The 22437-nt window shown below is 33.0% G+C and overlaps 1 long non-coding RNA gene across 1 annotated transcript in view; it reads right to left on the minus strand.

The window, feature by feature from the left end:
* Positions 1-5852: 5852 nt before the first annotated feature.
* The window catches only part of LOC135971988 (uncharacterized), a 78157-nt gene continuing 61572 nt past the window's right edge, over positions 5853-22437 (minus strand). The window contains exon 2 of the long non-coding RNA XR_012429047.1: positions 5853-6840. This is a non-coding gene — a long non-coding RNA (uncharacterized lncRNA). The remainder of the gene's footprint in view (positions 6841-22437) is intronic.

The following is a 22437-nucleotide window of genomic DNA, read 5'->3' on the forward strand; positions in this document are numbered from 1 at the left end:
ACTTGGGAGGCTGAGGCAGGAGAATTGCTTGAGCCTGAGAGGTGGAGGCTGCAGCAGTGAGCCAAGATCACACCACTGCACTCCACTCTGGGTGAGAGAGTGAGACCCTGTCAAAAATAAAAAGAATAAGAAAAAAAAAGAAAGAGAGAGAGGGGGGGGGAGAGAGAGAGAGAGAGAGAAAGAAAGAAAGAAAGAAAGAAAGAAAGAAAGAAAGAAAGAAAGAAAGAAAGAAAGAAAGAAAGAAAGAAAGAAAGAAAGAAAGAAAAGAAAAGAAAAGAAAAGAAAAGAAAGAAAGGAAGGAAGGAAGGAAGGAAGGAAGGAAGGAAGAAAGAAAGAAAGAAAGAAAGAAAGAAAGAAAGAAAGAAAGAAAGAAAGAAAGAAAGAAAGAAAGAAAGAAAGAAAGAAAGAAAGAGAGAGAAAGAAAGAAAGAGAGAGAAAGAAAAAGAAGGAAGGAAGGAAGGAAGGAAGGAAGGAAGGAAGGAAGGAAGGAAGGAAGGAAGGAAGGAAGGAAGGGAGGGAGGGAGGGAGGGAGGGAGGGAGGGAGGGAGGGAGGGAGGGAGGAAGGGAGGAAGGAAGGGAGGGAAGGAAACCAAGGGAAAGAAAAACAAAATAATGTAGGAAATATTTCTTTGTCTTGATTAGACTTGACTAAACATGTATCTTATATTTACTTTAAAATAACAAAGATAATATCCAGTTTCTTCCTCTACCAGAGACATCACAAGATAAAGTTTATTAATAATTTAGTATAGAACACTTTATGATATGATTCTAAATTCATTTTTGGCCTGTTTGAGCAAATCTATTTCTAGACAAATACAGTATAAAGATATTCATTCTGTTCCACCCTGCTTATGCCAACTAAATATTTTCACCTTATCAAAGTTGGCAAAAACTTGAAGCAATAAGCTATTTTGTAGTGGTTACTGATTCAAACAGACAAGAGAAAAAAAAAAACCAACATGACAATTTCTGCAGTTCATGTCAGTAAAGCAAAAACAGTTTGTAATAAGAAATAAGAAACTTGTACATAATACATTTTAAATCTCTTTGTCAAACTCTGTTAACATCTGCCATGACTGTTAGATATTCATGAAATTCTCATTTGCTTGAGTAAGTTAATAACCATGTGGTAATAAGTCTGTCAACTGATTATGCTATATTGCTCAGGTACATAAAAGAGCCTCTGCTTTCCAAAACTCAATTGCCAAGTTTTCTTTCCACGGTTGAATTAGCAAGGAACGTTTCCATTGTGATTTTTTTAAAGCTGAATTTCATGCCTTATGATATAACTGTAAAGGAAGACATTGTTCAGAAAGCGCCTGAGAGAGTTATATTTAAGCTGTGCCTCGTCTGCATTTCAGACAAGGTGTTGATTTTCATGTTCATTATTGGTGACTATTGCATAGAAAAAAAATCTGCTCCAGTATGGACATTTCAATTTTATTTGTCCAACTTAATGACATACATCCATGATATGTACTGGATATCGTGGTAAATGTCAGGGTCCATCTAAAGTGTATTAAGTACAGGATCTTCTCTAAAGAAACTTCCCTTGTGATGACTGAGATAGATACACCATTTCCATAAGGGAAGAAATGATTTCTGTACCTCTATGCCTGTTGCTGTTCAAAGAACCAGTTATTTTTGTAAGAAAGTCATTTCGGTGCAAACCTCCCGAGAAAACACAAATTCTTATGAAATTTTCAACTCAAGAGTATTTGCTAATCTATGAAAATGAAGTATTATTGAAGGATAATTAAGAGAACAGTTTTTCCAGGCACTGGTGATGTGCTAACCAAATGTTCTCTTGTCCTATTTTATAAATGTGGCAGCTTTTCATATTGAAATATAAGATTGCTACTTTCTTAGGTAAAATTCAATATTTTGGTTAATGACATATCTTTTCTATCTTAAAAAGCCTCTTTTATTAACAGGGTGCTTTTAGATTTTTGTACAAACTCTCAAGCAAGAAACTTTGATAAAAAAATTTTATTTGTCATTTTTCGCTAGTCTATCCCCTTCTTATGTGTTCCACTTTCTTCTTTTTCCCTCTCCTTCTTGATCCTCTCCCCAAATACATTTCTCCACCATGTTAATAGCAAACTCCTCACCGATGAATTTTACTCTTTAACTGCTAAAACCCCCTTTCAGAAACTCTCATAGAAATATTTTGTTTAGAAAGTCATGTGAAAAATGTCAGGAACAACCCTTTGCCCTGTCTCCCTGGCATTCTGAAAGTTACCAGTTAACCTCACTGCGGTTCCTTAACTGGACCACAGTTTCAAGAACTGAACTGTGGCCCCTTGTTCAGTATCCCCTGCTGAAAATCAGAGTAAACAGTTTAGATCAAAATGGGCTTTCTGAACTCACATTTCAGCATGTTGAGCCAGCACTATGGAATGTTTGGGATTCTATTAATACAGAAGTTTTATAGCTTTAAAAGAAAGTATGCATTCAGGGCTGAAAAGGTAGCTGCCTTATTTTCAAGTGACAAAAATGGCATAGAAATTTGATCTACGATATAGTTAGTTGGAGTATCATAATTTTGTCATAAATAGGTGAAGTGTTATTTTATAAGCTGTAATTTGAAATTATGCATACTGTGGCCAAAAATTATAGGTTGGTAAATGTGAAATACTAAGGTATACAGGAGAGTATATATTTAAATGCCTATGAAATCAACACTATTTCATGACATCTAACATTCATTGCTCAGTGCTTCCTAAAAGCTTAACGAACAAAAGTAAATTTTATAGCAACCGCTACAATTCTATAGACTTATTGAAGTTAAAAATAGCAATCGTATTCTACTTTCTATAGCACACCTACAACCCTATCGTCACTAAAAGAATTCAGTAATGCATTTTGGCAATGAAGAGAAGTATTCCTATTTTCTACTTTTTCAGGTATCTGACATTGAAAGTCATATTTCCCCTAAAAAGTTATCAGAACATTTTATGTATGTAGCTTTTATCACATTTAATATATAGGTCCTATTATTGTTATGCTAGTATTTCCTCCCCTGCTATACTGTCAACTTATTAAATGACAATACCACAGCTTATCAGTTTTTAAACTCTTAATGTCCAACATAGCACCTCGCTTTCAGCTATTGCTTATTGTATAAACATTAGGCCTGAATCAAGGATTGTCCAGGATTTTAGCCAAGTTATTATCAGAAATGGGAATAGAGTCTAAATCTCCAGTGTCCCTCTTTCATTGCACAGAGCCATTGGCCATCTAGAAACAGTAGAAAATAAATGAGGAGAATGCCAGGTACTATGACCAGATATACATCCCAGTAACATGTACAGTATTTGAGTTTCTACAACACTAGGAAGGGAAATTCAGAGCTATAGCACAAAATTCCTTGAAAATTCAGAATCTCCTAACAGTGGTCTATTTAATAAAAAAAATACAGAGAGCCATTTAAGAGTAGTCTTGATTTTATATTTATATACACACATATAATTTTTAAAATAATGTATTGACAGGCTGTTTTTTTTTTTTGTTTGCTAACACAAAATGTATGGCAAGGGTCTAGGCATTTTTATAAATACAATTTCCCAGTTATTGTGTAATAATAATATTGTATAATAATCTGTTATCATGTGGACATTATTTTATAGAACAGGAATAACTAAAAATACAGTGTTGATCACTTTATAAGGCACTGGGTCTATATGAACACATGGATGTGACATATCCACTAAGTTTTCACAGTCTTCTGTTTTATAGATGAGAAAGGGAAACACAGAGAATGGCTGCTGACCCAGTCTTCGTCTCCACACTCTTCTGGAGACATCTTTGCATTGGTCTTCACTGACTACTCTTTTTCTGCTTTACATTAAGCATTAGTTTTATTTGGGATATTACCTGACCATTTCTGTAAATAGTTTTTATATTAAGGTAACTAATTTTAATAGTTTATTTCAAAGTCTTAGTCTGTGAACTCTTTGAGAGTAGACATGATGGCTTGTTCACTTTGATTATATGGCTCATGGTAGATTTAATAGGCTGTAATTGTGGGAATAAGTAAATTCATAGAATTTGAAACCAAACTTCAGACTGCCAACATGCCAACATAGGGCTTTTGAGGCCAGTCATAAGTAGATTTAATAATTAGGCCCATCCATGGTCTAGTGAGAGTTGAGGGATTAATGGGGGAGCCCTAGAGAGGATGTGATTTACATTAGTTTAGCCAGTGCTGAATCGGGATTGAATCACAACTTCAGGAATAAATGTGATGGGACAAAGAATATAGATTTTGGAGTAAGTATCCTGAATTCTCCTGCTAGATCTTCACATCTCTGTGTAAGCTTGGGCATATTACTTAATAACTACATCTGAGGGAAAGAGAAGAGCTGAAACAGGGTTAGCCAGTCTACCCACTCTTACCCCAGGAATCTAAATTTAGTAAGATTAACCTGTTTGGTGAAAACACACGCAGCATGTAGTTTGAAACATTGACTCATTTATTAGGCCAAACATTTGACCTTAAACTCTCTTGTTTCTCCAAAGTAGAGTAACATAAGCCTGAGTGGCCCAGATTTGCTTAATATTACAGTATATTATGATTATGGGTATGATGACATAAATTAGATTTGAGAAGCATCATTTAGGTATTTGTTCGTCCTGATGTTAGAGAACATGTAACTATAGCATTGCCAATTATTTCATGTTTCCTAAAAACTAGTTTGTTCTTCACAGCAGTGGAAGAAATGGCTTTAGATCATTTTTTACACTGTAGCTTATTTGGTTATTCCACCATATATTCTTGTCTTTGCTGCTTTTTAAAATGTATACATATGCTACTGAATGTGCTTTCTTGACTTCTTGTTACCACACCAATTCAATTTTGTTATTTGACCATTTTTTCACCTTAAGTGATAGACTTAGACTTGTGAAGAGCGTATCTCATGTGTTGCTACACAAAAATTATGAAGGTGGCCAAATGCATTAATCTGTCACCTGAAACCCCCACCATAGTGAAAGCGTGTGGAAGCCATTCTTCTGTCTACGTCCATCACTGTGCCTTCAGGGTTACTGGTATGAGTCATTCCAACTAGGCTTTTCAAATAAGAAATGTGAGTTTGTCTGGTCGGGAATTGTAAACCTATTAGTGTTTTGCTATTATTTACCACAGCATGTACGTTCTGTTTAAGTGTCTTATTTCAACAAACATGTGTTCATTCACTTTAATTTCCAACTTCCTTCCCAACTAAAATAAAGTGTCTGACACCAGAGGCTAGCAGCTGGTTAAGGATGGAGAAAGTTGAGCCACATTTCCTTCTGCATCACTTACTTTTCGTGTGTCTGGCCTTCACGTCATAGACTGAAACTATTTGTGCATGGGTTCATTTAATCACAAAGCCTCCAAGTGCACTCTTCTTCAAACACGACCTTTCATATAAATTAAATAGATGAACTTCTAAATTTGAGATTCTCACCCATTTATTATTACTTTAAAATAACCCAGGCTTATAATTCTGCCCAGATTCACTCACATTCCTGAGTGCAAAGGCCCAGTTGGAATGTCTAGCCTTAGAAATTCACATTTTGAACAGTTATTTCTATCTCATATATTTAACCCACAAACTGAATATAGTTGAAAACAGCAGCAAGTCTGTTTCAAATTAGATGACGCACTTAGAGTATTAACAAAGACCATAGAAAAAGCACAGAGGCAGAGTATAAAGATGTGGATATAGAAAATCAGCATTAGTAAAAAAGGAAAATACCTTAAGTTTCCAACCACCATTAATAAAATTTTTGCAGAAATTAGTAAATCTCTGGGTATGTTTTAAAAACTCACTCAAAAATAAGTTGAAACTCAAAGTTACATTTAATTTATGTGAATTATTCTTTAATAGTAAATATCAAGAAAATGTTTCTTATGGTTTCTCAGGAGACAATTTATAGTATGCTTAACAGAGCACGTAATTTGTATTTGTATGAGTGTATCCAGGTACTAGTGTAAAATACATAATAATTTTATTCCACAGAGTCCAGGGTTAAAGTAAAATAATCTGAAGAAAAGAAACGGAACTAGGAAATTCAGGAATCCAATAATATAATTTGCTGTGATATCACATGCCACTTAACAACAAATTAAATAACTAAAATGTCATTGAATTTCTATCCTTTCTTTGGAGAAAACACCAGGGAGTTTTCATAAATAAGAACCAATGAATCAAAACCAAAGGAAACTGACCACACCTGTCTTGGGTAATAGAGGAATAGGAGCTGGGATCAGAGATTTAACAACCTAAAGTATGCTGATATGAATACCACCAGTGACTTCCCATAACCTTGCAGCCATTGGCAGGTGGTTCCCTGCACCAGTTAAAAAATAACAGGAGTGGATGTGGGGGCACAGATCTCTGCAAGCTTCCCTCAGTGTGTACCCACATTGCTATAGGAACCATGCCAATAAGACATGTATTTGTATAATGGAATCTGACTTTTTCCTTTCTTTGTCTGTGGCTTCTTTGTGTAGGTGTTGGCTTGCATTGCTCATAAGTGGCATATCACAAATGCAATAGTATTAAAGATATACAAAACTGGGTGCGGTGGCTCATGCCTGTAATCCCAGAACTTTGGGAGGCCGAGGCGAGCGGATCACAAAGTCAGGAGATCGAGACCACCCTGGCCAACATGATGAAATCCCGTCTCTACTAATAATACAAAAATTAGCTGGAGGTGATGGTGCGTGCCTGCAATTCCAGCTATTCGAGAGGCTGAGGCAGGAGTGTAGGTTGAACCGGGGAGTGGGAGGTGGCAGTGAGCCAAGATCTTGCCACTGCCCTCCAGCCTGGTGGCAGAGCAATACTGCATCTAAAAAAAAAAAAAAAAAAAAAAAAAAAAAAAAAAAAAAAAGGTTATACAAATAAGTCTCATTTTGTTTGAACCAATACTCTGAATTTCTAGTCAGAAGAATCCCTTGGGCTATTTGGAAATAATCCAGAGATCTTTTCTGTTTATCCTCTACATTTAACATCTTAACTTTTTAACCATTTAAACCTTTCGACTCGTTATTTATTTTCTTCGTGATAATCAGAATAACTCTTCTGGTGAATACCATATGTTTCATATAGGTGACTTAGTGAAAAGTTAAATGAGGCATACAGACAGATAAATCAAAAGGTTTGTTGTATTCTACACACAAAGCTCTATTGTAATCTGAATTCTGCAAGATAAAAACAGATAAGACTACCTTTTCACTCAAAATCAGATAATATAGTAATTTCGAGAAATAGCATTATGTTTCATGAAGTTATTAATGCATGTACTATTGATAACATAGTCACACATTGCGTTAAAGGATAATGTGGCATTTTTGAGAATCCACGTGGCAGAGTTAAGTATTAATTTCTCAAAAGAAAATGCTGTTACTAATTTTAAAAAGTCTTCAAACTTAAACAGAATTATTTTCATGAACATCAGTACAGTTGACTACATTCACTGATCAGACTGCATTTTTTTTCAGAAATATCTTTTAAATTGAAAATTTAACAATAGGTTATTAAAGTACATGGCTGAAGACTAGAAAAGTCAAAATTATACTTGCATATTTTTGGGAGTAACTTTGTGGAAATTATAATAGGAAAACAGGCCTCACAAGAATAAATACTTGATTTCATTACACATTATAGTTTTTTTCTTTGGCTAAGACTCTTCACAACATTGTAATTAATGTTCATTTTTAGGTCCTTTTTTTTCTTCATTTTTGCTAATAGGTGTTCAGTAAATGTTTATATAAGAGTATGAAAACAAACTGAAGATTAAAATTTTTAAAAGTACTGGGCCCACATTCAAGTTCATATGAGATCCTTAAGAAACTATTAGAGTAATTATATATTGAACTCTGTTTTCTGTACTTATATAAAACATCTGTCTAAGCAAATACTTCATAGGTATTTCCTTCTCTGTTATGAAAGCTGAAAGTATACTTAAGGTATAAATTCAAAAGGAATATGGTCAATTTCCAAAAAAGAATGGAAGAAAGTGTTGATTCTGTTGCAGCTTCCCAGTGATAAAGCATTACAGAAAAAGTTGATCAAAGTGAAAAAACGTAGAAAAAAATATTTGATATGGTTAGTGGTGACAGTTCATAAACATGAGAATAATTTTTCTAAGATTACATATGAAGATTACTTTTAATTAACATATGCTGTAGTTATACGTGATGTTGGTATAAATAACAAAATTGGGGGCCTATCACCGTGGCTCGCACCTGTAATCACAGCGATTTGGGAGGCCATGGAGGGTGGATCACCTTAGTTAAGGAGTTCAAGACCAGCCTGGCCAACATGGTGAAATCCCGTCTCTACTAAAAATATAAAAATTAGCAAGATGTGTTGGTGCCCGCCTGTAATCCTAGTTACTAGAGAGGCTGAGGCGAGAGAATTGCTTGAACCAAGAGGCAGAGGTTGCAGTGAGTCAAGATCGTGCCATTGCACTCCAGCCTGGGTGGCAAGAGTGAATCTCCATCTCATAAAAAAAAAAAAAAAAAGGAACAAAATTGGAATCTGACTATTCCAGAAATTCTGATTATATTGCAATAGTTTGTCTATAATTATTCTAGATGGCCTAATGATACCTTACCATTCATTTATGGAGTTATTCATAAATTTATTCAGTCTTATGCATTCATTATGTAAAGTATGTGTCTACATATCTGCACTTCGATACATATTGATGACTCAGGCATGTTCCTTTCCTTCAAGTCAGAAACTAGGGGAAATAAATCAGCTTGCTAAAATAATAATACAATTTGATTAGATAAATGCTATAATGATGACACTAGGACTCTGTTGGAGATATAATGGAGAAAGCTGCTTTAAGCTGGGTAGTGAAGGATGTCCAGGAATTTTTCTAGATTGGGAAAAAATTACGTCAAGGAAATAATATAAACCAGCATTTATTAAAGTGTTATTTAAGAAGAATTAGATGTTAGATAAAAAAGATATACATACCTAAATATGTTTGAAAAATGCTGAGTTAAATAAAAGTAAGATGATTTCTTTATTGCAGAATTCTCAGAAACTTTAACAAGTGTTTCTCAAGTTTTCTTGATTATAAAAATAATCTATGTCACTTCACAAAATACAGATTTCATGAACTCACCTCAGATATATGAATCAGTATCTTTAAATAGTCCTGATAATCCATGACTTTTTTGTTTGTTTGTTTGTTTGTTTTCTGAAAGAAGGTCTTTGTTACCCAGGCTGGATTGCAGGGTCGTGATCACGGCTCACTGCAACCACTATATCCCGAGCTTAAGTGATCTTCCCACCTTATCCTCTCATACAGGTTCATGCTACCACACCCAGATAATTTATTATTAGTGTTATTATTATTTATAAAAGTGGAATCTCACTGTATTGCTCAGGCTAGTCTCAAACTTCCAGGCTCAAGCAATTCTCTTGTCTCTGCCTCCCAACATGATGTTAACAAATGCCTTAGGTGATTCTTATAATCTGTGTGGTTGAGAAATACTCTTGTTTAAGCAATTGTGCTTGGTTTGACTTCAGTTCTTTTGCATTTGCTGATGATTGTTTTATGTCCGATTGTGCGGTCAATTTTAGAATATGTGCCATGTGAGGATTAGGAGCATGTATATTCTGTTGTTTTGGGGGTGGAGAGTTCTGTAGAGATCTATCAGATCCTTTTGGTTCATGTTGAGTTCCGGTCCTGAATATCTTTATTAATTTTCTGTTTCAATGATCTGTCTAATAGTATCAGTAGAGTGTTGAAGTTTCCCACTCTTACTGTGTGGGAGGTCTAAGTCTCTTTATAGGTCTCTCAGAACTCGCTTTATGAATCTGGCTGCTCATGTGTTGAGTGCATTATATAGTTAGAATAATTAAGTCTTATTGAATTTAACCATTATGCAATGCCCTTCTTTGCCTTTTTTGATCTTTGCTGGTTTAAAGTATGTTTTGTTTGAAATTAGGGTTGCAACTGTTACTTTTTTCTGATTTCCATTTGCTTGGCAGTTTTTCTCTATCCTTTTATTCTGTACCTATGGGTGTCATTGAATGTGAGATAGGTCTTTTAAAGACAGCATACCTTTGGATCTCGCTTTTTTCTTCAGCTTGCCACTCTGAGCCTTTTAAATGGGGCAGTTAGCCCATTTCCCTTCAAGGTTAGTATCAATATGTGTGGATCTGATCTTGTCATTGTGCTGTTATCTTGTTATTAATTACACCAGCTTATTTGTGTGGTTGTTTTATAGTGTCACTGGTCTGTGTACTTAAGTGTGTTTTTGTATTGTCTGATAACGGTCTTTTCTTTGCTTATTCTCCTTAGAAGATCTCTTGTCAGGTGGGTCTGGTGATAATGAACTCCCTCAATGTTGCTTATATGAAAAGGATCTTATTTCTCCTTTGCTTAGGAACCTGGGTTTGGCTGAATATAAAATTCTTTCTCTTTTTTAACCTTTCCTTTAGCACTTATGGATATGAAACTCTTGGTTGAAGATTTTTTTTTTTTTTTTAATTTAAGAATGTTGAGTATAGGATCCCAATGTCTTGTGGTTTGCAGGGTTTCTGCTGAGAGGTCTACTGTTAACCTGATGGGGTTCCCATTGTAAATGACCTGCCCTTTCTCTCTATCTGATGATTATGTGTGTTGGAGATGATCTTCTTGTGTAGAATCTTCAAGGGGTTTACCATATTTCCTGAATTTGACTGTTGGCCTCTCTAGCCAAGTTGGAGAAGTTTTCACAATGATATCCTGAAATATGTTTTCCAAGTTGTTTGCTTTCTCCCCATCCCTTTTAGAGATGGAAATCTTTTGTAGGTTTGGCCTCTTTACATGAACATGTTTCTCGGAGTTTTTCTTCATTCCTTTTTTTATTTTTCCTTTATTTTTGTCTGATTGTCTTATTTCAGATAGCCAGTGTTCAAGTTCTGAGGTTCTTTTCTCAGCTTTCTCTATTCTGTTGTTAATACCTGCAATTGCATTGTGAAAGTCTTGTAGTGTGTTTTTCAGCTCTATTAGGTTAGTTAGGTTGTATTTTTTACTGGCTATTTCACCTGTCATCTCCTGTGTTTTTTAATTGTGATTCTTAATTTCCATGAGTTGAGTTTTTCCATTCCCATGAATTTCATTATCTTCATTGTTATCCACATTCTGAATAATGTTTTTGTCATTTTGGCCAACTTAGCCTGGTTAAGAACCCTTGTTGAAGACACAATAAAATCGTTTGGAGGACATAAGACATTCTAGCTATTTGAGTTGCTAAAGTTCTTATGGTGGTTCTTTCTCATCTCTGCATGTAGGTGTTCCTTTAACTGCAATGTGTATTGAGTGCAGTCATTTGACTTCTTTTCTGGATGTTTTCACAGGGCCAGGGCTTTGTGCAGGGTCTTCATTTGTAGCTGACTTCTTGTCTTTGGTTTTATAGGGGGATATGTTAGTGAGGAATTCTTGATGGGAAGTAATTGCAGAGTCAAGATGTTCAGGAAAAAAAAAAAATGTGGCCTGTAACATATTTTCAAACTTACCTTACTATATAACATTTATACAAAGAATTCTTGTTTGCATGTTATAAAATTATTGTGGTTGTCGGAGTGGAGCAGATTTGAAAATATCAACATAAATATAAAGATATGCCAAGTTGAGAAGCTATGATTTATTTTATAAATCCTTGGATATCTTTGTGTGTGTGTGTGTGTGTGTGTGTGTGTGTGACCCAGGTTTGAGTGCAGTGATGTGAAGGTGATACTGGCTCACTGCAACCTTCACCTCCCGGGTTTAAGTGGCTCTCCTGCCTCAGCCTCTGTAGTAGCTAGGATTACAACAACAGCCACACACCCGGCTAATTTTTGTATTTTTAGTAGAGACAGGGTTTTGCCATGTTGGCCAGGCTGGTCTCAAACTCCTGACCTCCAGTAATCTGCCTGCCTCAGCCTCCCAAAGTGCTGGGATTACAGGTGATATCAGTGTTCTTGAAAACAGGACGGTAAGATTTGAGGCATCCATACCAAGGTGCTTATACCTTATCTTAAAGTTGATGAAGATCCCATGAAGATTTCTGAAGCTAGTAGGATGAGGTTTAGATATGTGCATGGATGACTTTATATATGGTTGATCTTATTGCATAACTTAATCATGATTATGAAATTATGCATAACACAAGATAATAATGAGAGCAAATAGAAAAAGAAAACAAGGGGGGGCATATAAAATGAAGTTAGCCAGCCCACAAATGCATTTGCGAGTGAATTTACACATTTGTATTAGGTCAACTATGAATATGGCTCACATTTGCTAATAGGCATCCTTAAAAGGAAAACAAAATTAAATTTAAGCTCGTGGAAGGTGTTACACAAATATTTGTGGAATAAAAATAAAAGAGTAGCCAAGTGACTAAATAATTAAATGAAGATCTACTTTATAAGAAGATTATTCTAATAGTTGCATGAAAGACAGAAAGTTGAAGGAAAGTCTCATGGCTAAAGCATTATGATAATCTAAGTGAGACATTGCTAAGTTTCAGTAAGATGACCCTGGTACAGAGTGATAGGAAAAGTCAGTTTTAAGGAATAACTTTGAGATTGAATTGACAGCTTTTAATATTGATTTGATGTTGAAGAAGAAAAAACAATTATGATGGGAGTTGAACATAATCAAGGGCTTTCTAATAGATAGCATATAGTAGGTTTAAAGGAGAAGGGTTATAGAATAAGCAAAACTTGAGGAAACAGATGCTTGAAGGTGAAAGATAATGGGTGTAATTTGGGATATATTAAGTTTAACATCTCAGTAGATTCTCAGAAATGTAGTTGCTAGAACTCAGAAGAGAGTGAATCAACCAGTGATTTTCAGCTAGAAGCCTTTCTTATGCTATCCCTACCTATGAGGATGCTACGGAGATAAGAGCTGAGAATAACAGACAGTTTCATATAGCCTTTTCTAAGGCAAACGATGATTTTAGTAAGAATTTCTCTTCTTTCTCTAACAATGATCTAAATTTATAGTTAAAAGATATTAGAAAATGAAAACAAATGTTTTTGACATACCAGAATATGAGTATTAAAAATCTATCAATAATTATAATTACAAGTATTTTAAATATTGCTTTTTTATTGTGAGAAGAATGAGAAACAATTATTTGATGAATTTTGAAACCAGGAGGAATAAACCTAGCTAAAAATGTAAATTATTGTTTTAATTATTGTTTTCCACAATTTTCTTACAAAAGAAACAAGACAAGAATAGGATTTTTATACATTTTAATGCTTTACTGAGGTGTATTGTCCAGAAATCAAGAGGCAAGAAAAGATATGGTTTGTAAACAACATAGCAAGCAAGCACCAAATATTTGTTTTGAGAAAATGCAGAGATGTAAATGTAAATGCAATTAATTAAAATTAGTTTTTCTCTAAACCAACCTCAAGATTTCAGCAAAATATATAATAAAATATATTAAAATTATTCTGAATGAATTTTTTAAATTAATAAAAAACAAGAAAAGAAGATTTGACAAATACTTTATAGGGATTATTTGTCATATATTATATATTATATCTAATTATATATAAGATATATAAATATATCTTAATATAAAGTATATATAATTTATATATATATTTTATATACATATAAATACATATTAAATTACATATATTATATAAATATATAATGTATAAATATTTTTTTATATATTTTATATATAAAATATATATGTGAATAGATACATTTATATATGTTTAAATGAGGACATGCTACAACATGATTATTTGGGAATACTTTGGGGACTACATATAGCTGTTAGATCTCAGGAATAAAAGGGAAATAATTTTTTCTTTTCCCCTTCAGGCTCTATGGGGCACTCCCAGGTAAATCACAGTCCTGGAACACACCTGTCAAGTTTCCTGTTATTTTAGACAAGCTGAAATCCTGAGCTGTCTTTCCTTGGGCTATGGAGAGAGTGTAGGTGGGAAAGAGATGCTTAACTGGTTTTGCCTGGGTGCCATAATACAGGTCAACAGAATGGTTAATCCAAGGTACAATATTCAGTAGTAAAACCAAAACTAACATCTGAGATGAATATCAAAGTTATTTTTCAACTTCAAGAGAAAGAGAAATTCATACCTAAGGACCCTGGATAGAAACAAGGAGGAGGTTTTGAATCAGAGGGTAAAAGATGGATCCTTAAGGAATCTCTTGGTCTGTATAAATGTTGCTACTGCTATTTTTTGTAGAGCACAAATGACCTTGAAGGATAAGGAAGAAGAACAATGGGAGCAATTCTCCACTCAGTGATTGAAATCGAACATCAGCGATTGCTTCTTCAACAACACTCAACAAATCTGTTACGGCTAAAATGAATTCTAAAGCACTCCAAGACTAATTCATTCTATACCACCCCAGGAGTAGTTTTGTTTGTGTGTGTGTGTGTATGTGCCCATCAATTGCCAAGAGCTAAAAATAAAGCAATGGGTGGGCCAAATCTCAACTCTCATACACATTTTATGGGTGCCATTGTCCAAAAAATAATTACAACACATTTAATTTAAATATATATAATGAACATTAATTAAAATATTTTGAAGTAGATACAAAAGAATGTTGTAAAACCAAATTATCATAGTGATTTGTATCTCTGAAGAAGTTATTAAAGCTGAGCTCAAATGCTATACTTCTTCCGATGCTTTTTAAATCCAACAGGCTCACATTTTTCTCCTTAGGAAAGTTCTTAGGGTACAAGTGCTCATTACGACAGTAAGTGAGGTCTCATTTAATGAGCCTCACTGTCTCCATTTTTGCTCCATCCTGGGTTCACTGTCTTTATTACAGAGTCCATTTTGGAAGCATAGCTGTCTTCAAAGCAGTTGACTGATTTGATCCCTGGCCAACATACCAAACATTCTTCATAGGAGCTCATAATGTTTAAAACAAAAATCGTTGGAAGCATAGTGGATCACATGGGTTTTTTCTGCTCTAAACTCCTACAGTCCTCATCTGGACCACACAGTTGAGCAGTTAGTTAGTTACCTATTAGCCACTCTATAAATATTCATTGACTCATCAACTATGTGTGGGGTTTTATTGTTTGCTAAGCATTTGCCTTCTGTAAGTCGTATTTCCCCTAATGAAATGTAAACGATGTGATGTTCAGAACATCCTTTCATCTGTTGATATGGTATCCTTTAATTTTCTCTTCGAAAATATTCAGAAAAGTGGGAAAACTTTATTTTATTTTTTTATTTTTCACCATGATAAAATTTACAGGAATATCTGGAGCTCTCTTTTGAGAACTACAGAGAAATGTTGAATTTATAAAAGTAGTCATCATGAGAAAAAAATGTAATTTTAGTCAATGAAGCTAATTCTAGCTTATAATTTTAACATATTTTCTATTTTCAAAAAATAAGTATTGAAAAAAAAAGAAGGATGGTGATGAAAGAAACACAGGCAAGATTTAGAAGAGTTCAAGAGGATGACATAAATCACAACAAAAAAATGATGTATACTTGAGTTGGCGAAAGAGAGAGAGGGAAGAAAGACCTTGTTGTAAAATCTGTTTTAAATTAGAGTACTGCAAAACAGCCTTGTATATATGGGAAGGAATCTGACTTGCTTTATAAGCAAATACCTGCTATACTTAGATAATGTAATATAGGGTTTAGATATTGTACAATTAGAAAAAGTATTTATGATATTTAGAAAAATGTCAGAGTTAATCGTCTAATTTATTTTACAAAAAAATAGAAACTGATGCTGAGAAGATTAAGTAGCTTGCTATATTAATTATTGTCCGAATTAGTAGCAGAATTGTGCCTAAAACTCAGGCTTTCTATTATTCAGTCCAGTACATACATATGATTAGCTTTTGGTAGAAAGGATTGTTTTTAATCATATACTAAGATAAAGTCGATAGTGATACACATCAATAAAACTGGGTGTGTGGCACTCATATATTTCAATATTTTGAAGCATAACCTCCCAAGAAGTAGTAGGCCAAAAATCATCCTTATATTTTCTTTCTATAGTTTGCTATAAAAGGAACTACCAAGATTTTTTTTTTTTTTGAGTAACATACTCTTTTTTAGAAGAATATTTAGAAAATAATTTCCCCCAAATAAATATAAATATTTTTCAACACTGGATTTAATAAAATACAAATAAATTCAAGAGTAAGAGTAGGAAGAACGCTAGATCCTGCTTTTTTATGCTCTCTAAAGCAAAACACAACTCAAAAGCATTCAAGAAATTAACTGTAAGTCTATTTTTAAATTTTTTAATAAATCTAATTTAATATTGTTTTAATTCTTATAAAAGAGACACACTTTGAAGTAAATCTTTCAATTTCTTTCTTATTCTTTGCCTACTTTTATCCTGTGACTTTTCTCTTAACTTTCATCGTTTTTAGAGGGTTTGCTCTAATTCCATGGAAATAAAATTAACTCATGAGGAAAACAAATTATGCAGCACGGTTCTTTTGAAGTAGAAATATGCCATAAAGATATAAAATAGCAGATGCAAAGTTTTTTTAAAATTTATTTTTTGCCATACAACCCGTCACTTTTTTCCTCCTTTTTCTTACTGCTTTACCAGAATTAATAACTAACATTTGTATAGTGCATTCCAGCTCACCAACTGCTTTTTCACAAGTATTGCTTCATTTAGTCTTCACAATAAGTCTTTGAGGTAGCTATTTTTATCATCACTATGTTGCAGACAAGGAAACTAAGATTCAAAGAGGCTAAACAACTTGTAAATAGTTTTAGAATTCATCATATTTATTATGCAGCCATAAAAATCAAAATTTTGTTGATAATTTAATGGCATGGTCAAATACTCATGAAAAAAAATGTCAAGTTAAGAAAAAATAGCATGCCACAAACTACATTGAATGAATCCAATTACCTTCTTTATGCATTTCAAATTTTCTTCAAAAAGCATGTACCAATTTTCACAGTATGACTAGGCCTCAAATGATTTTTATTGTCTAGCTAAGTAAACATTAACTCCTTATACTACGTTCAGTTCCACCCATTGACCACCAATGTACAGAAAAAAAAAATTGATGCTGTAGCTACATAAACATAATCATACATTTTGGAAAGAATAAACTTGGGTTTGCATATGAACAGGTTAGTTGCTGAATAAAATCATCAATGCTTTCTTCTCCTCAATTATTTTTTCCCAAAACTCGTCTGACTAAGTGTTTGTCAATAGGGATAGACTAACCAGAGGGTATTCATTGTCTATAGGGAATCATATTTCCCTATTTTCCTGGGAAGTATGCAGGATTCCAAATAGCTAAGATTTACTGAGTAGTTCATTATTTTGTGGTACATATTTTATAAAACACTACATATATACATTAAGCCACTAAATCTCATGACATGACTACAAAAGTAACCTTATTTACTATCTGCTTTTATAACTGAGGAAATTGAGAACTGAAAATGTAAGATGAATGATCCATGTTTATGGCAAGAAAATGTCAGTGACACAACACAAACCCAGATATTTCTTTCTCCATGTTCTCAAGCTACTAATCCTGTTTTCCATAAACTGAAGAATGTATGAGTGACCTTAACTTCTGTGGCCAGAATCTTGGCTAGTAATCTTTATCCACCAGCTCTAGTTGTAATCCTCCTTTATTATTTATTTTAAATGTTAAAATCATTTTCAGTTCTTGGTTCTGTTATCAGCTAGCTCATTGTTATATACAGATAAATTGTGAATGCATAATTTTGGTGGCATTCATTAAAGAGTCATTTAGAGAGCAGCTGAATGGCCTGGGGATTAAAACAAATAAAACATTCACATAGTGATACATTTACAATTCTTTGGGCTTAGTGAATCTTGAAATTTTAAGAGTCGTTGCATTTTTACATCTTAATTAAATTCATATTGTGGAATCTATAAATGGAAACAACATTCTTTAGGCAAAAATGTTCTTTTACTCATCAAATGCTGCAGATGGTCTTTTTATATCATGTGAGGGGACCTTTTTGAAGATGTCCTGCATTCGAGTTTTTAAGGTTGGTGATAGGTTGCCTTGACATTTATCCAAACTGTAATTGAAGAACAATTATCTCCTTATTTTGTGACAGTGACGTCTGACTCTGCTAAACTCTCTCAAAGGGGATAGGTTTAAGACTGTAATGTGTGAAGATAAAAAATATCAAATGTCATGCAGGAACTCAAACAGAGCAACCAAGAGGAAGTAACTAATCTAAGGAAGAGCATTTTCTTGGCCACTGTATTTTCCTTTCTGTTATTCATTCAAAAATACATCTCACCGCTTTAACTCATTCCGTATTTTAATGAATAATTAATTGGCTTCATGTAATAATATATTTTGTTATCTTCATTAATTAGATATAACATGTGACAAGAATAGATTTAGAATTGATAAAATTTTTCTAAATATTTTACTCATGTCTTTTCTCTGCCTTGATGTGACTGGCTATGACCACACCTGTTGTTCCTTCATACGCATTCGCTTAAGTAGAATAACGTAAGTTGCTCAAGTTTATGTTTTATAGAAATTGTTTTACTTGCATAAAGTAAAATGTTACACTATACTGTGGGACTATGGGGATTTAAAACAGCAGATGCAGATCTACAAGTCTATAAAGTTTCTCATATGTGAGCGTTCTTTGGTTACAAAGTAATTCACTCCAGGTTCCATTAAAGAATTAAAGATCATGCTATTTCTGTGTAGAGTTAATATTTTTGCAAACTGAACATTACAGGTCAAACTGAAAGAATGTGTAAAAGTAAAAATATTCATTTTAAATAATTGTAAATTATTCATTGCAAATATTTATTGTAAATATTTTCACTTTTATTACAATGAGAATATTCATTGTAAAGCTATGGAATGCCTTTAGGAGCCAGATATAATAGAAGGGTAGTGAAGTTAGGGCCAGAAAATATGTGTTACTATTTTTTCCATTTACTAAATGTAAGAACCCTAGTTTTCTCTGCAGTGTACATTCTAAAGGCATCTTGCAAATTTTGAAAGGATTAATGAGACATAATTTATTCATAAACCCTTTGTGAAATATAAGAACATCTGAAAGAAACGAAATATATGCATTTTGTATAGTAAGTATCATTATTAAGAACAATAACACTCCTTCAAATGAATACTTATTTGAGGTTTCTTATATTTGCTGAGTTGATATTATATTTATTTCTGAATATACACTGCAGATCTGACTTCTTTTTCAAGAGAACAAATTTATGTCTAGGCTCAGAGTTGTTATTCTGTTTTGCATAGCTTGTTTAACCTTACGGTGCTATAAGCATTATACTTATTCATGTTCTTTTCTTTGCATTGGTATCAAAGTATCCTGGAGTCACATTCCCTTTTCACCTCTAGCCAGCCTACACTGTCTGGCATGAGTCTTGTATACTTATATCTTAGCCTTATTGATTTTGTTTTGTTATTAGTGCTTGTAAAATTTTTTCTCATTAGTGTTTCTTGTTTTTATTTTAAAATAATTATAAATTCAATGGAAAATCCAAAAATAGAAGAGAGGTCCCACGTACCCTTCATGTTTCCCCAAATGGTAATATCTAATATAACTGCAGTACAGTACTAAAACCAGAAAAATTTTCATTGGTACAATCCTCAGACCTTATTCAGATTTTATCAGTTTTACATACACTCTTTTTTTTTTATCATATGTATAGTTCTATGCAAGTCAATTAAATATGTAGAATTGTATAACTATCACTAATATTAAGATACAGAACTATTTAGTTGTCACAAAACTTTCCCTCGAACTACCTTTTCATAATTGCAGCCATTCTCCCCTCTTTCATCACTAATCTGATTGTCTTCCTTACAGTTTTATTATTTCAAAAATGCTATGTAAGTTAAATTATACAGTATATAATGTGTTAAAGTTGACACTTTTCCTCAAAATAATTTCCTTAAGATTCATCTCTGTTTTCTGAGTGTGTTAACAGTCCATTCATTTTTATTTTTATTACTGAATAGTATTCCATGGCATGAATGCACCACAATTTGAAAGATATTAGGGTTATTTGCAGTTTTGGGTTATTACAACAAAAACAGCTATAAGTGCTTGTGTGTACATTCTTGTGCAGGTGTAAGTTTTCATTGCTCTGGGACAAATGACTAGGAATGGGAGTGTTGGGATACATGATCAGTATATAGTTTTTCAAGAAAATTTCCATAGCTTGGCTCTGGAATGCACCTGTATGGTCAGCCACTGGAAAGGCTGATGTGAGATGATCGCTTGAGCCCAGTAGTTTGAGTTTATCATAGACAACATAGCAAGACCCTACCTCTTTAAAAAAAAGAAAAGAAAGAAAGAAAAAAAGAAAAGAAATGAAAATTCCCAAGATATTTTCCAGTGTGGCTGTGCCACTTATATTCCCACCAACAATTTCTAAGCAATTCAGTTTTTCCATATTCTTGCCAGATTTGGTATTCTCACAAGTTTTTTTCTTACCTGATTTAATATTTATGTTGTAATATTTCATTGTGGTTTTAATTTGCTTTAACCTAATGGTAAATGGTATTGAACATTTTTTATGTGCTTATTGCTATCTGTATGCTCTCTTTGGTGAAATGTTAATTGAATATCTTTTGCCCATTTTCTAATTGAAGTGTGTCCGTGTGTGTGTTACATTTTAAAAGTTCCTTATACCTGATATGAATCTGTTTTTCAGATATGTGGTTTGAAAATATGTACTCTCATGCTGGCTTGTATTTTTTATCTTTTTAATGTGATCTTTTCATTTTAAGTTTAATTTATCAATTATTTTCTTTTATGACTTGTGCTTCTGGTATCATGTTTAAGAACTCTTAAGCATGCATTTCTGCGTGTCTATTTCTATTTCTTGTATTCAGCTCTATTGGTCTCTGTATGTATTGTTTTGTTAGCACCACTCTGTCTGATTGCTGTAGCCATATAGTAAACTTTAAAGTTGGGTAGAGATCCATATCACTTTATTCGTTTTTTTTTTTTTTCAAAATTGCCTTAGCTATTCTAGTTCTCTTGTCTTTGCATATAAATATTAGAATAAGCTTATTAACGTCTACAAAGCACATCTTTGAGATTTTGAAAGAAATTGCATTATACATATAGGTTAATTTGGGGGAAGAATCAACATCTTTATTGTATTGTGTTTTCTAAATCATAAAACGATATGTCTCTATATATTTAGATCTTCTTTGTTTTATCAGTGTTTTGTAATTTTCAGCATAAAAATACTGTACATGTTTTGTTAGATGTAATGTCTATTTCATTTTTGAGTAATTATAAAATAAATTGCTTTCAATTTTTGTTTCCCTGTGTTTATTGTTATTATATGGAAATATGATTGGTTTTTTAATATTAATTTTGTCTCATGTGGCCTTACTAAACTCACTATTAATTCTAAGAGTTCTTTATTTGTGTTTTGTTTCTTTGTAGATTCCTTGGAATTTTCTATGTAGACTATAATGTCTTCTGCAAATAGGGAACGTTTTATAATTTCCTTTCTTATTTGAATACCTTTTATTTCCTTTTTTTTCCCTTAATTAACTGCCTAGGAATTCTAGAACTAGGTTAAATAAGAGTGACGAGAGCTGACATCCTTGCCTCATTCTTGGTTTTGGAGGTGATTCATTCACTCTTTCACTATTAAGTATGATGTTAGCTATGGGTTATTGGTTTTCTTTTTAAACTTAGTTTAGATTATTATTACTACACTGTATACATCTGTTTTGTAACTAGAAAATGCTAAGAAATCTTAAGTTTCAAAATCAGGATAGTAGAGAGTCACTTATCTCATGACAAAACTTCATTCACTTCCTGATACATGTTTATTTCCTAGTTTCAAAAGAAGCACAATAAAGTAGGTTTTTAAGAGTTTCCATCATAGAGTCAATCTGTCTATATTTATTCTCAGCTCATATCAACCAGCTTCATCTGTTAAGAGGGATTAAGAATCAGTCTGTGATCCTGGGAAAGTTTGTAACAGCTGACTTTGCCAGGTTAATACTGTATGACAAAGGTTGTGATGCATTGTATTTGACATAACTTGAATCAGTTATCCAAGCATGAAGGATAGAATGGAAAATACAACTTTTTACTCTAAAGAAAAAAATTTAATTCCATATTTTGTCTAGGGGCATGAATGAAAACCACTCTAAAAAAAAAAGCTCCAAAATGTAGAATACACACACACACACACACACACACACACACACACACACACACGTATATGTCTGTGTGTATATATATTCTACATATATCTGTGTGTATATATATTCTATACATATATCATAAAATTCGCTAGGATTTTTGCTATTAGATTCTGAATCTATAAAGTATAGAATTATAAAGTAAGAAATTTGGTAAATTTTTTTAGTATTTTTTGTTTACAGTTTTTTTTTTAAGTTTACAAAGAGGTATAGTTTAGGTGAGTGGTAAGCAA

This window comes from Macaca fascicularis, chromosome 1 (assembly GCF_037993035.2).
Source record: "Macaca fascicularis isolate 582-1 chromosome 1, T2T-MFA8v1.1".
NCBI lineage: Eukaryota > Metazoa > Chordata > Mammalia > Primates > Cercopithecidae > Macaca > Macaca fascicularis.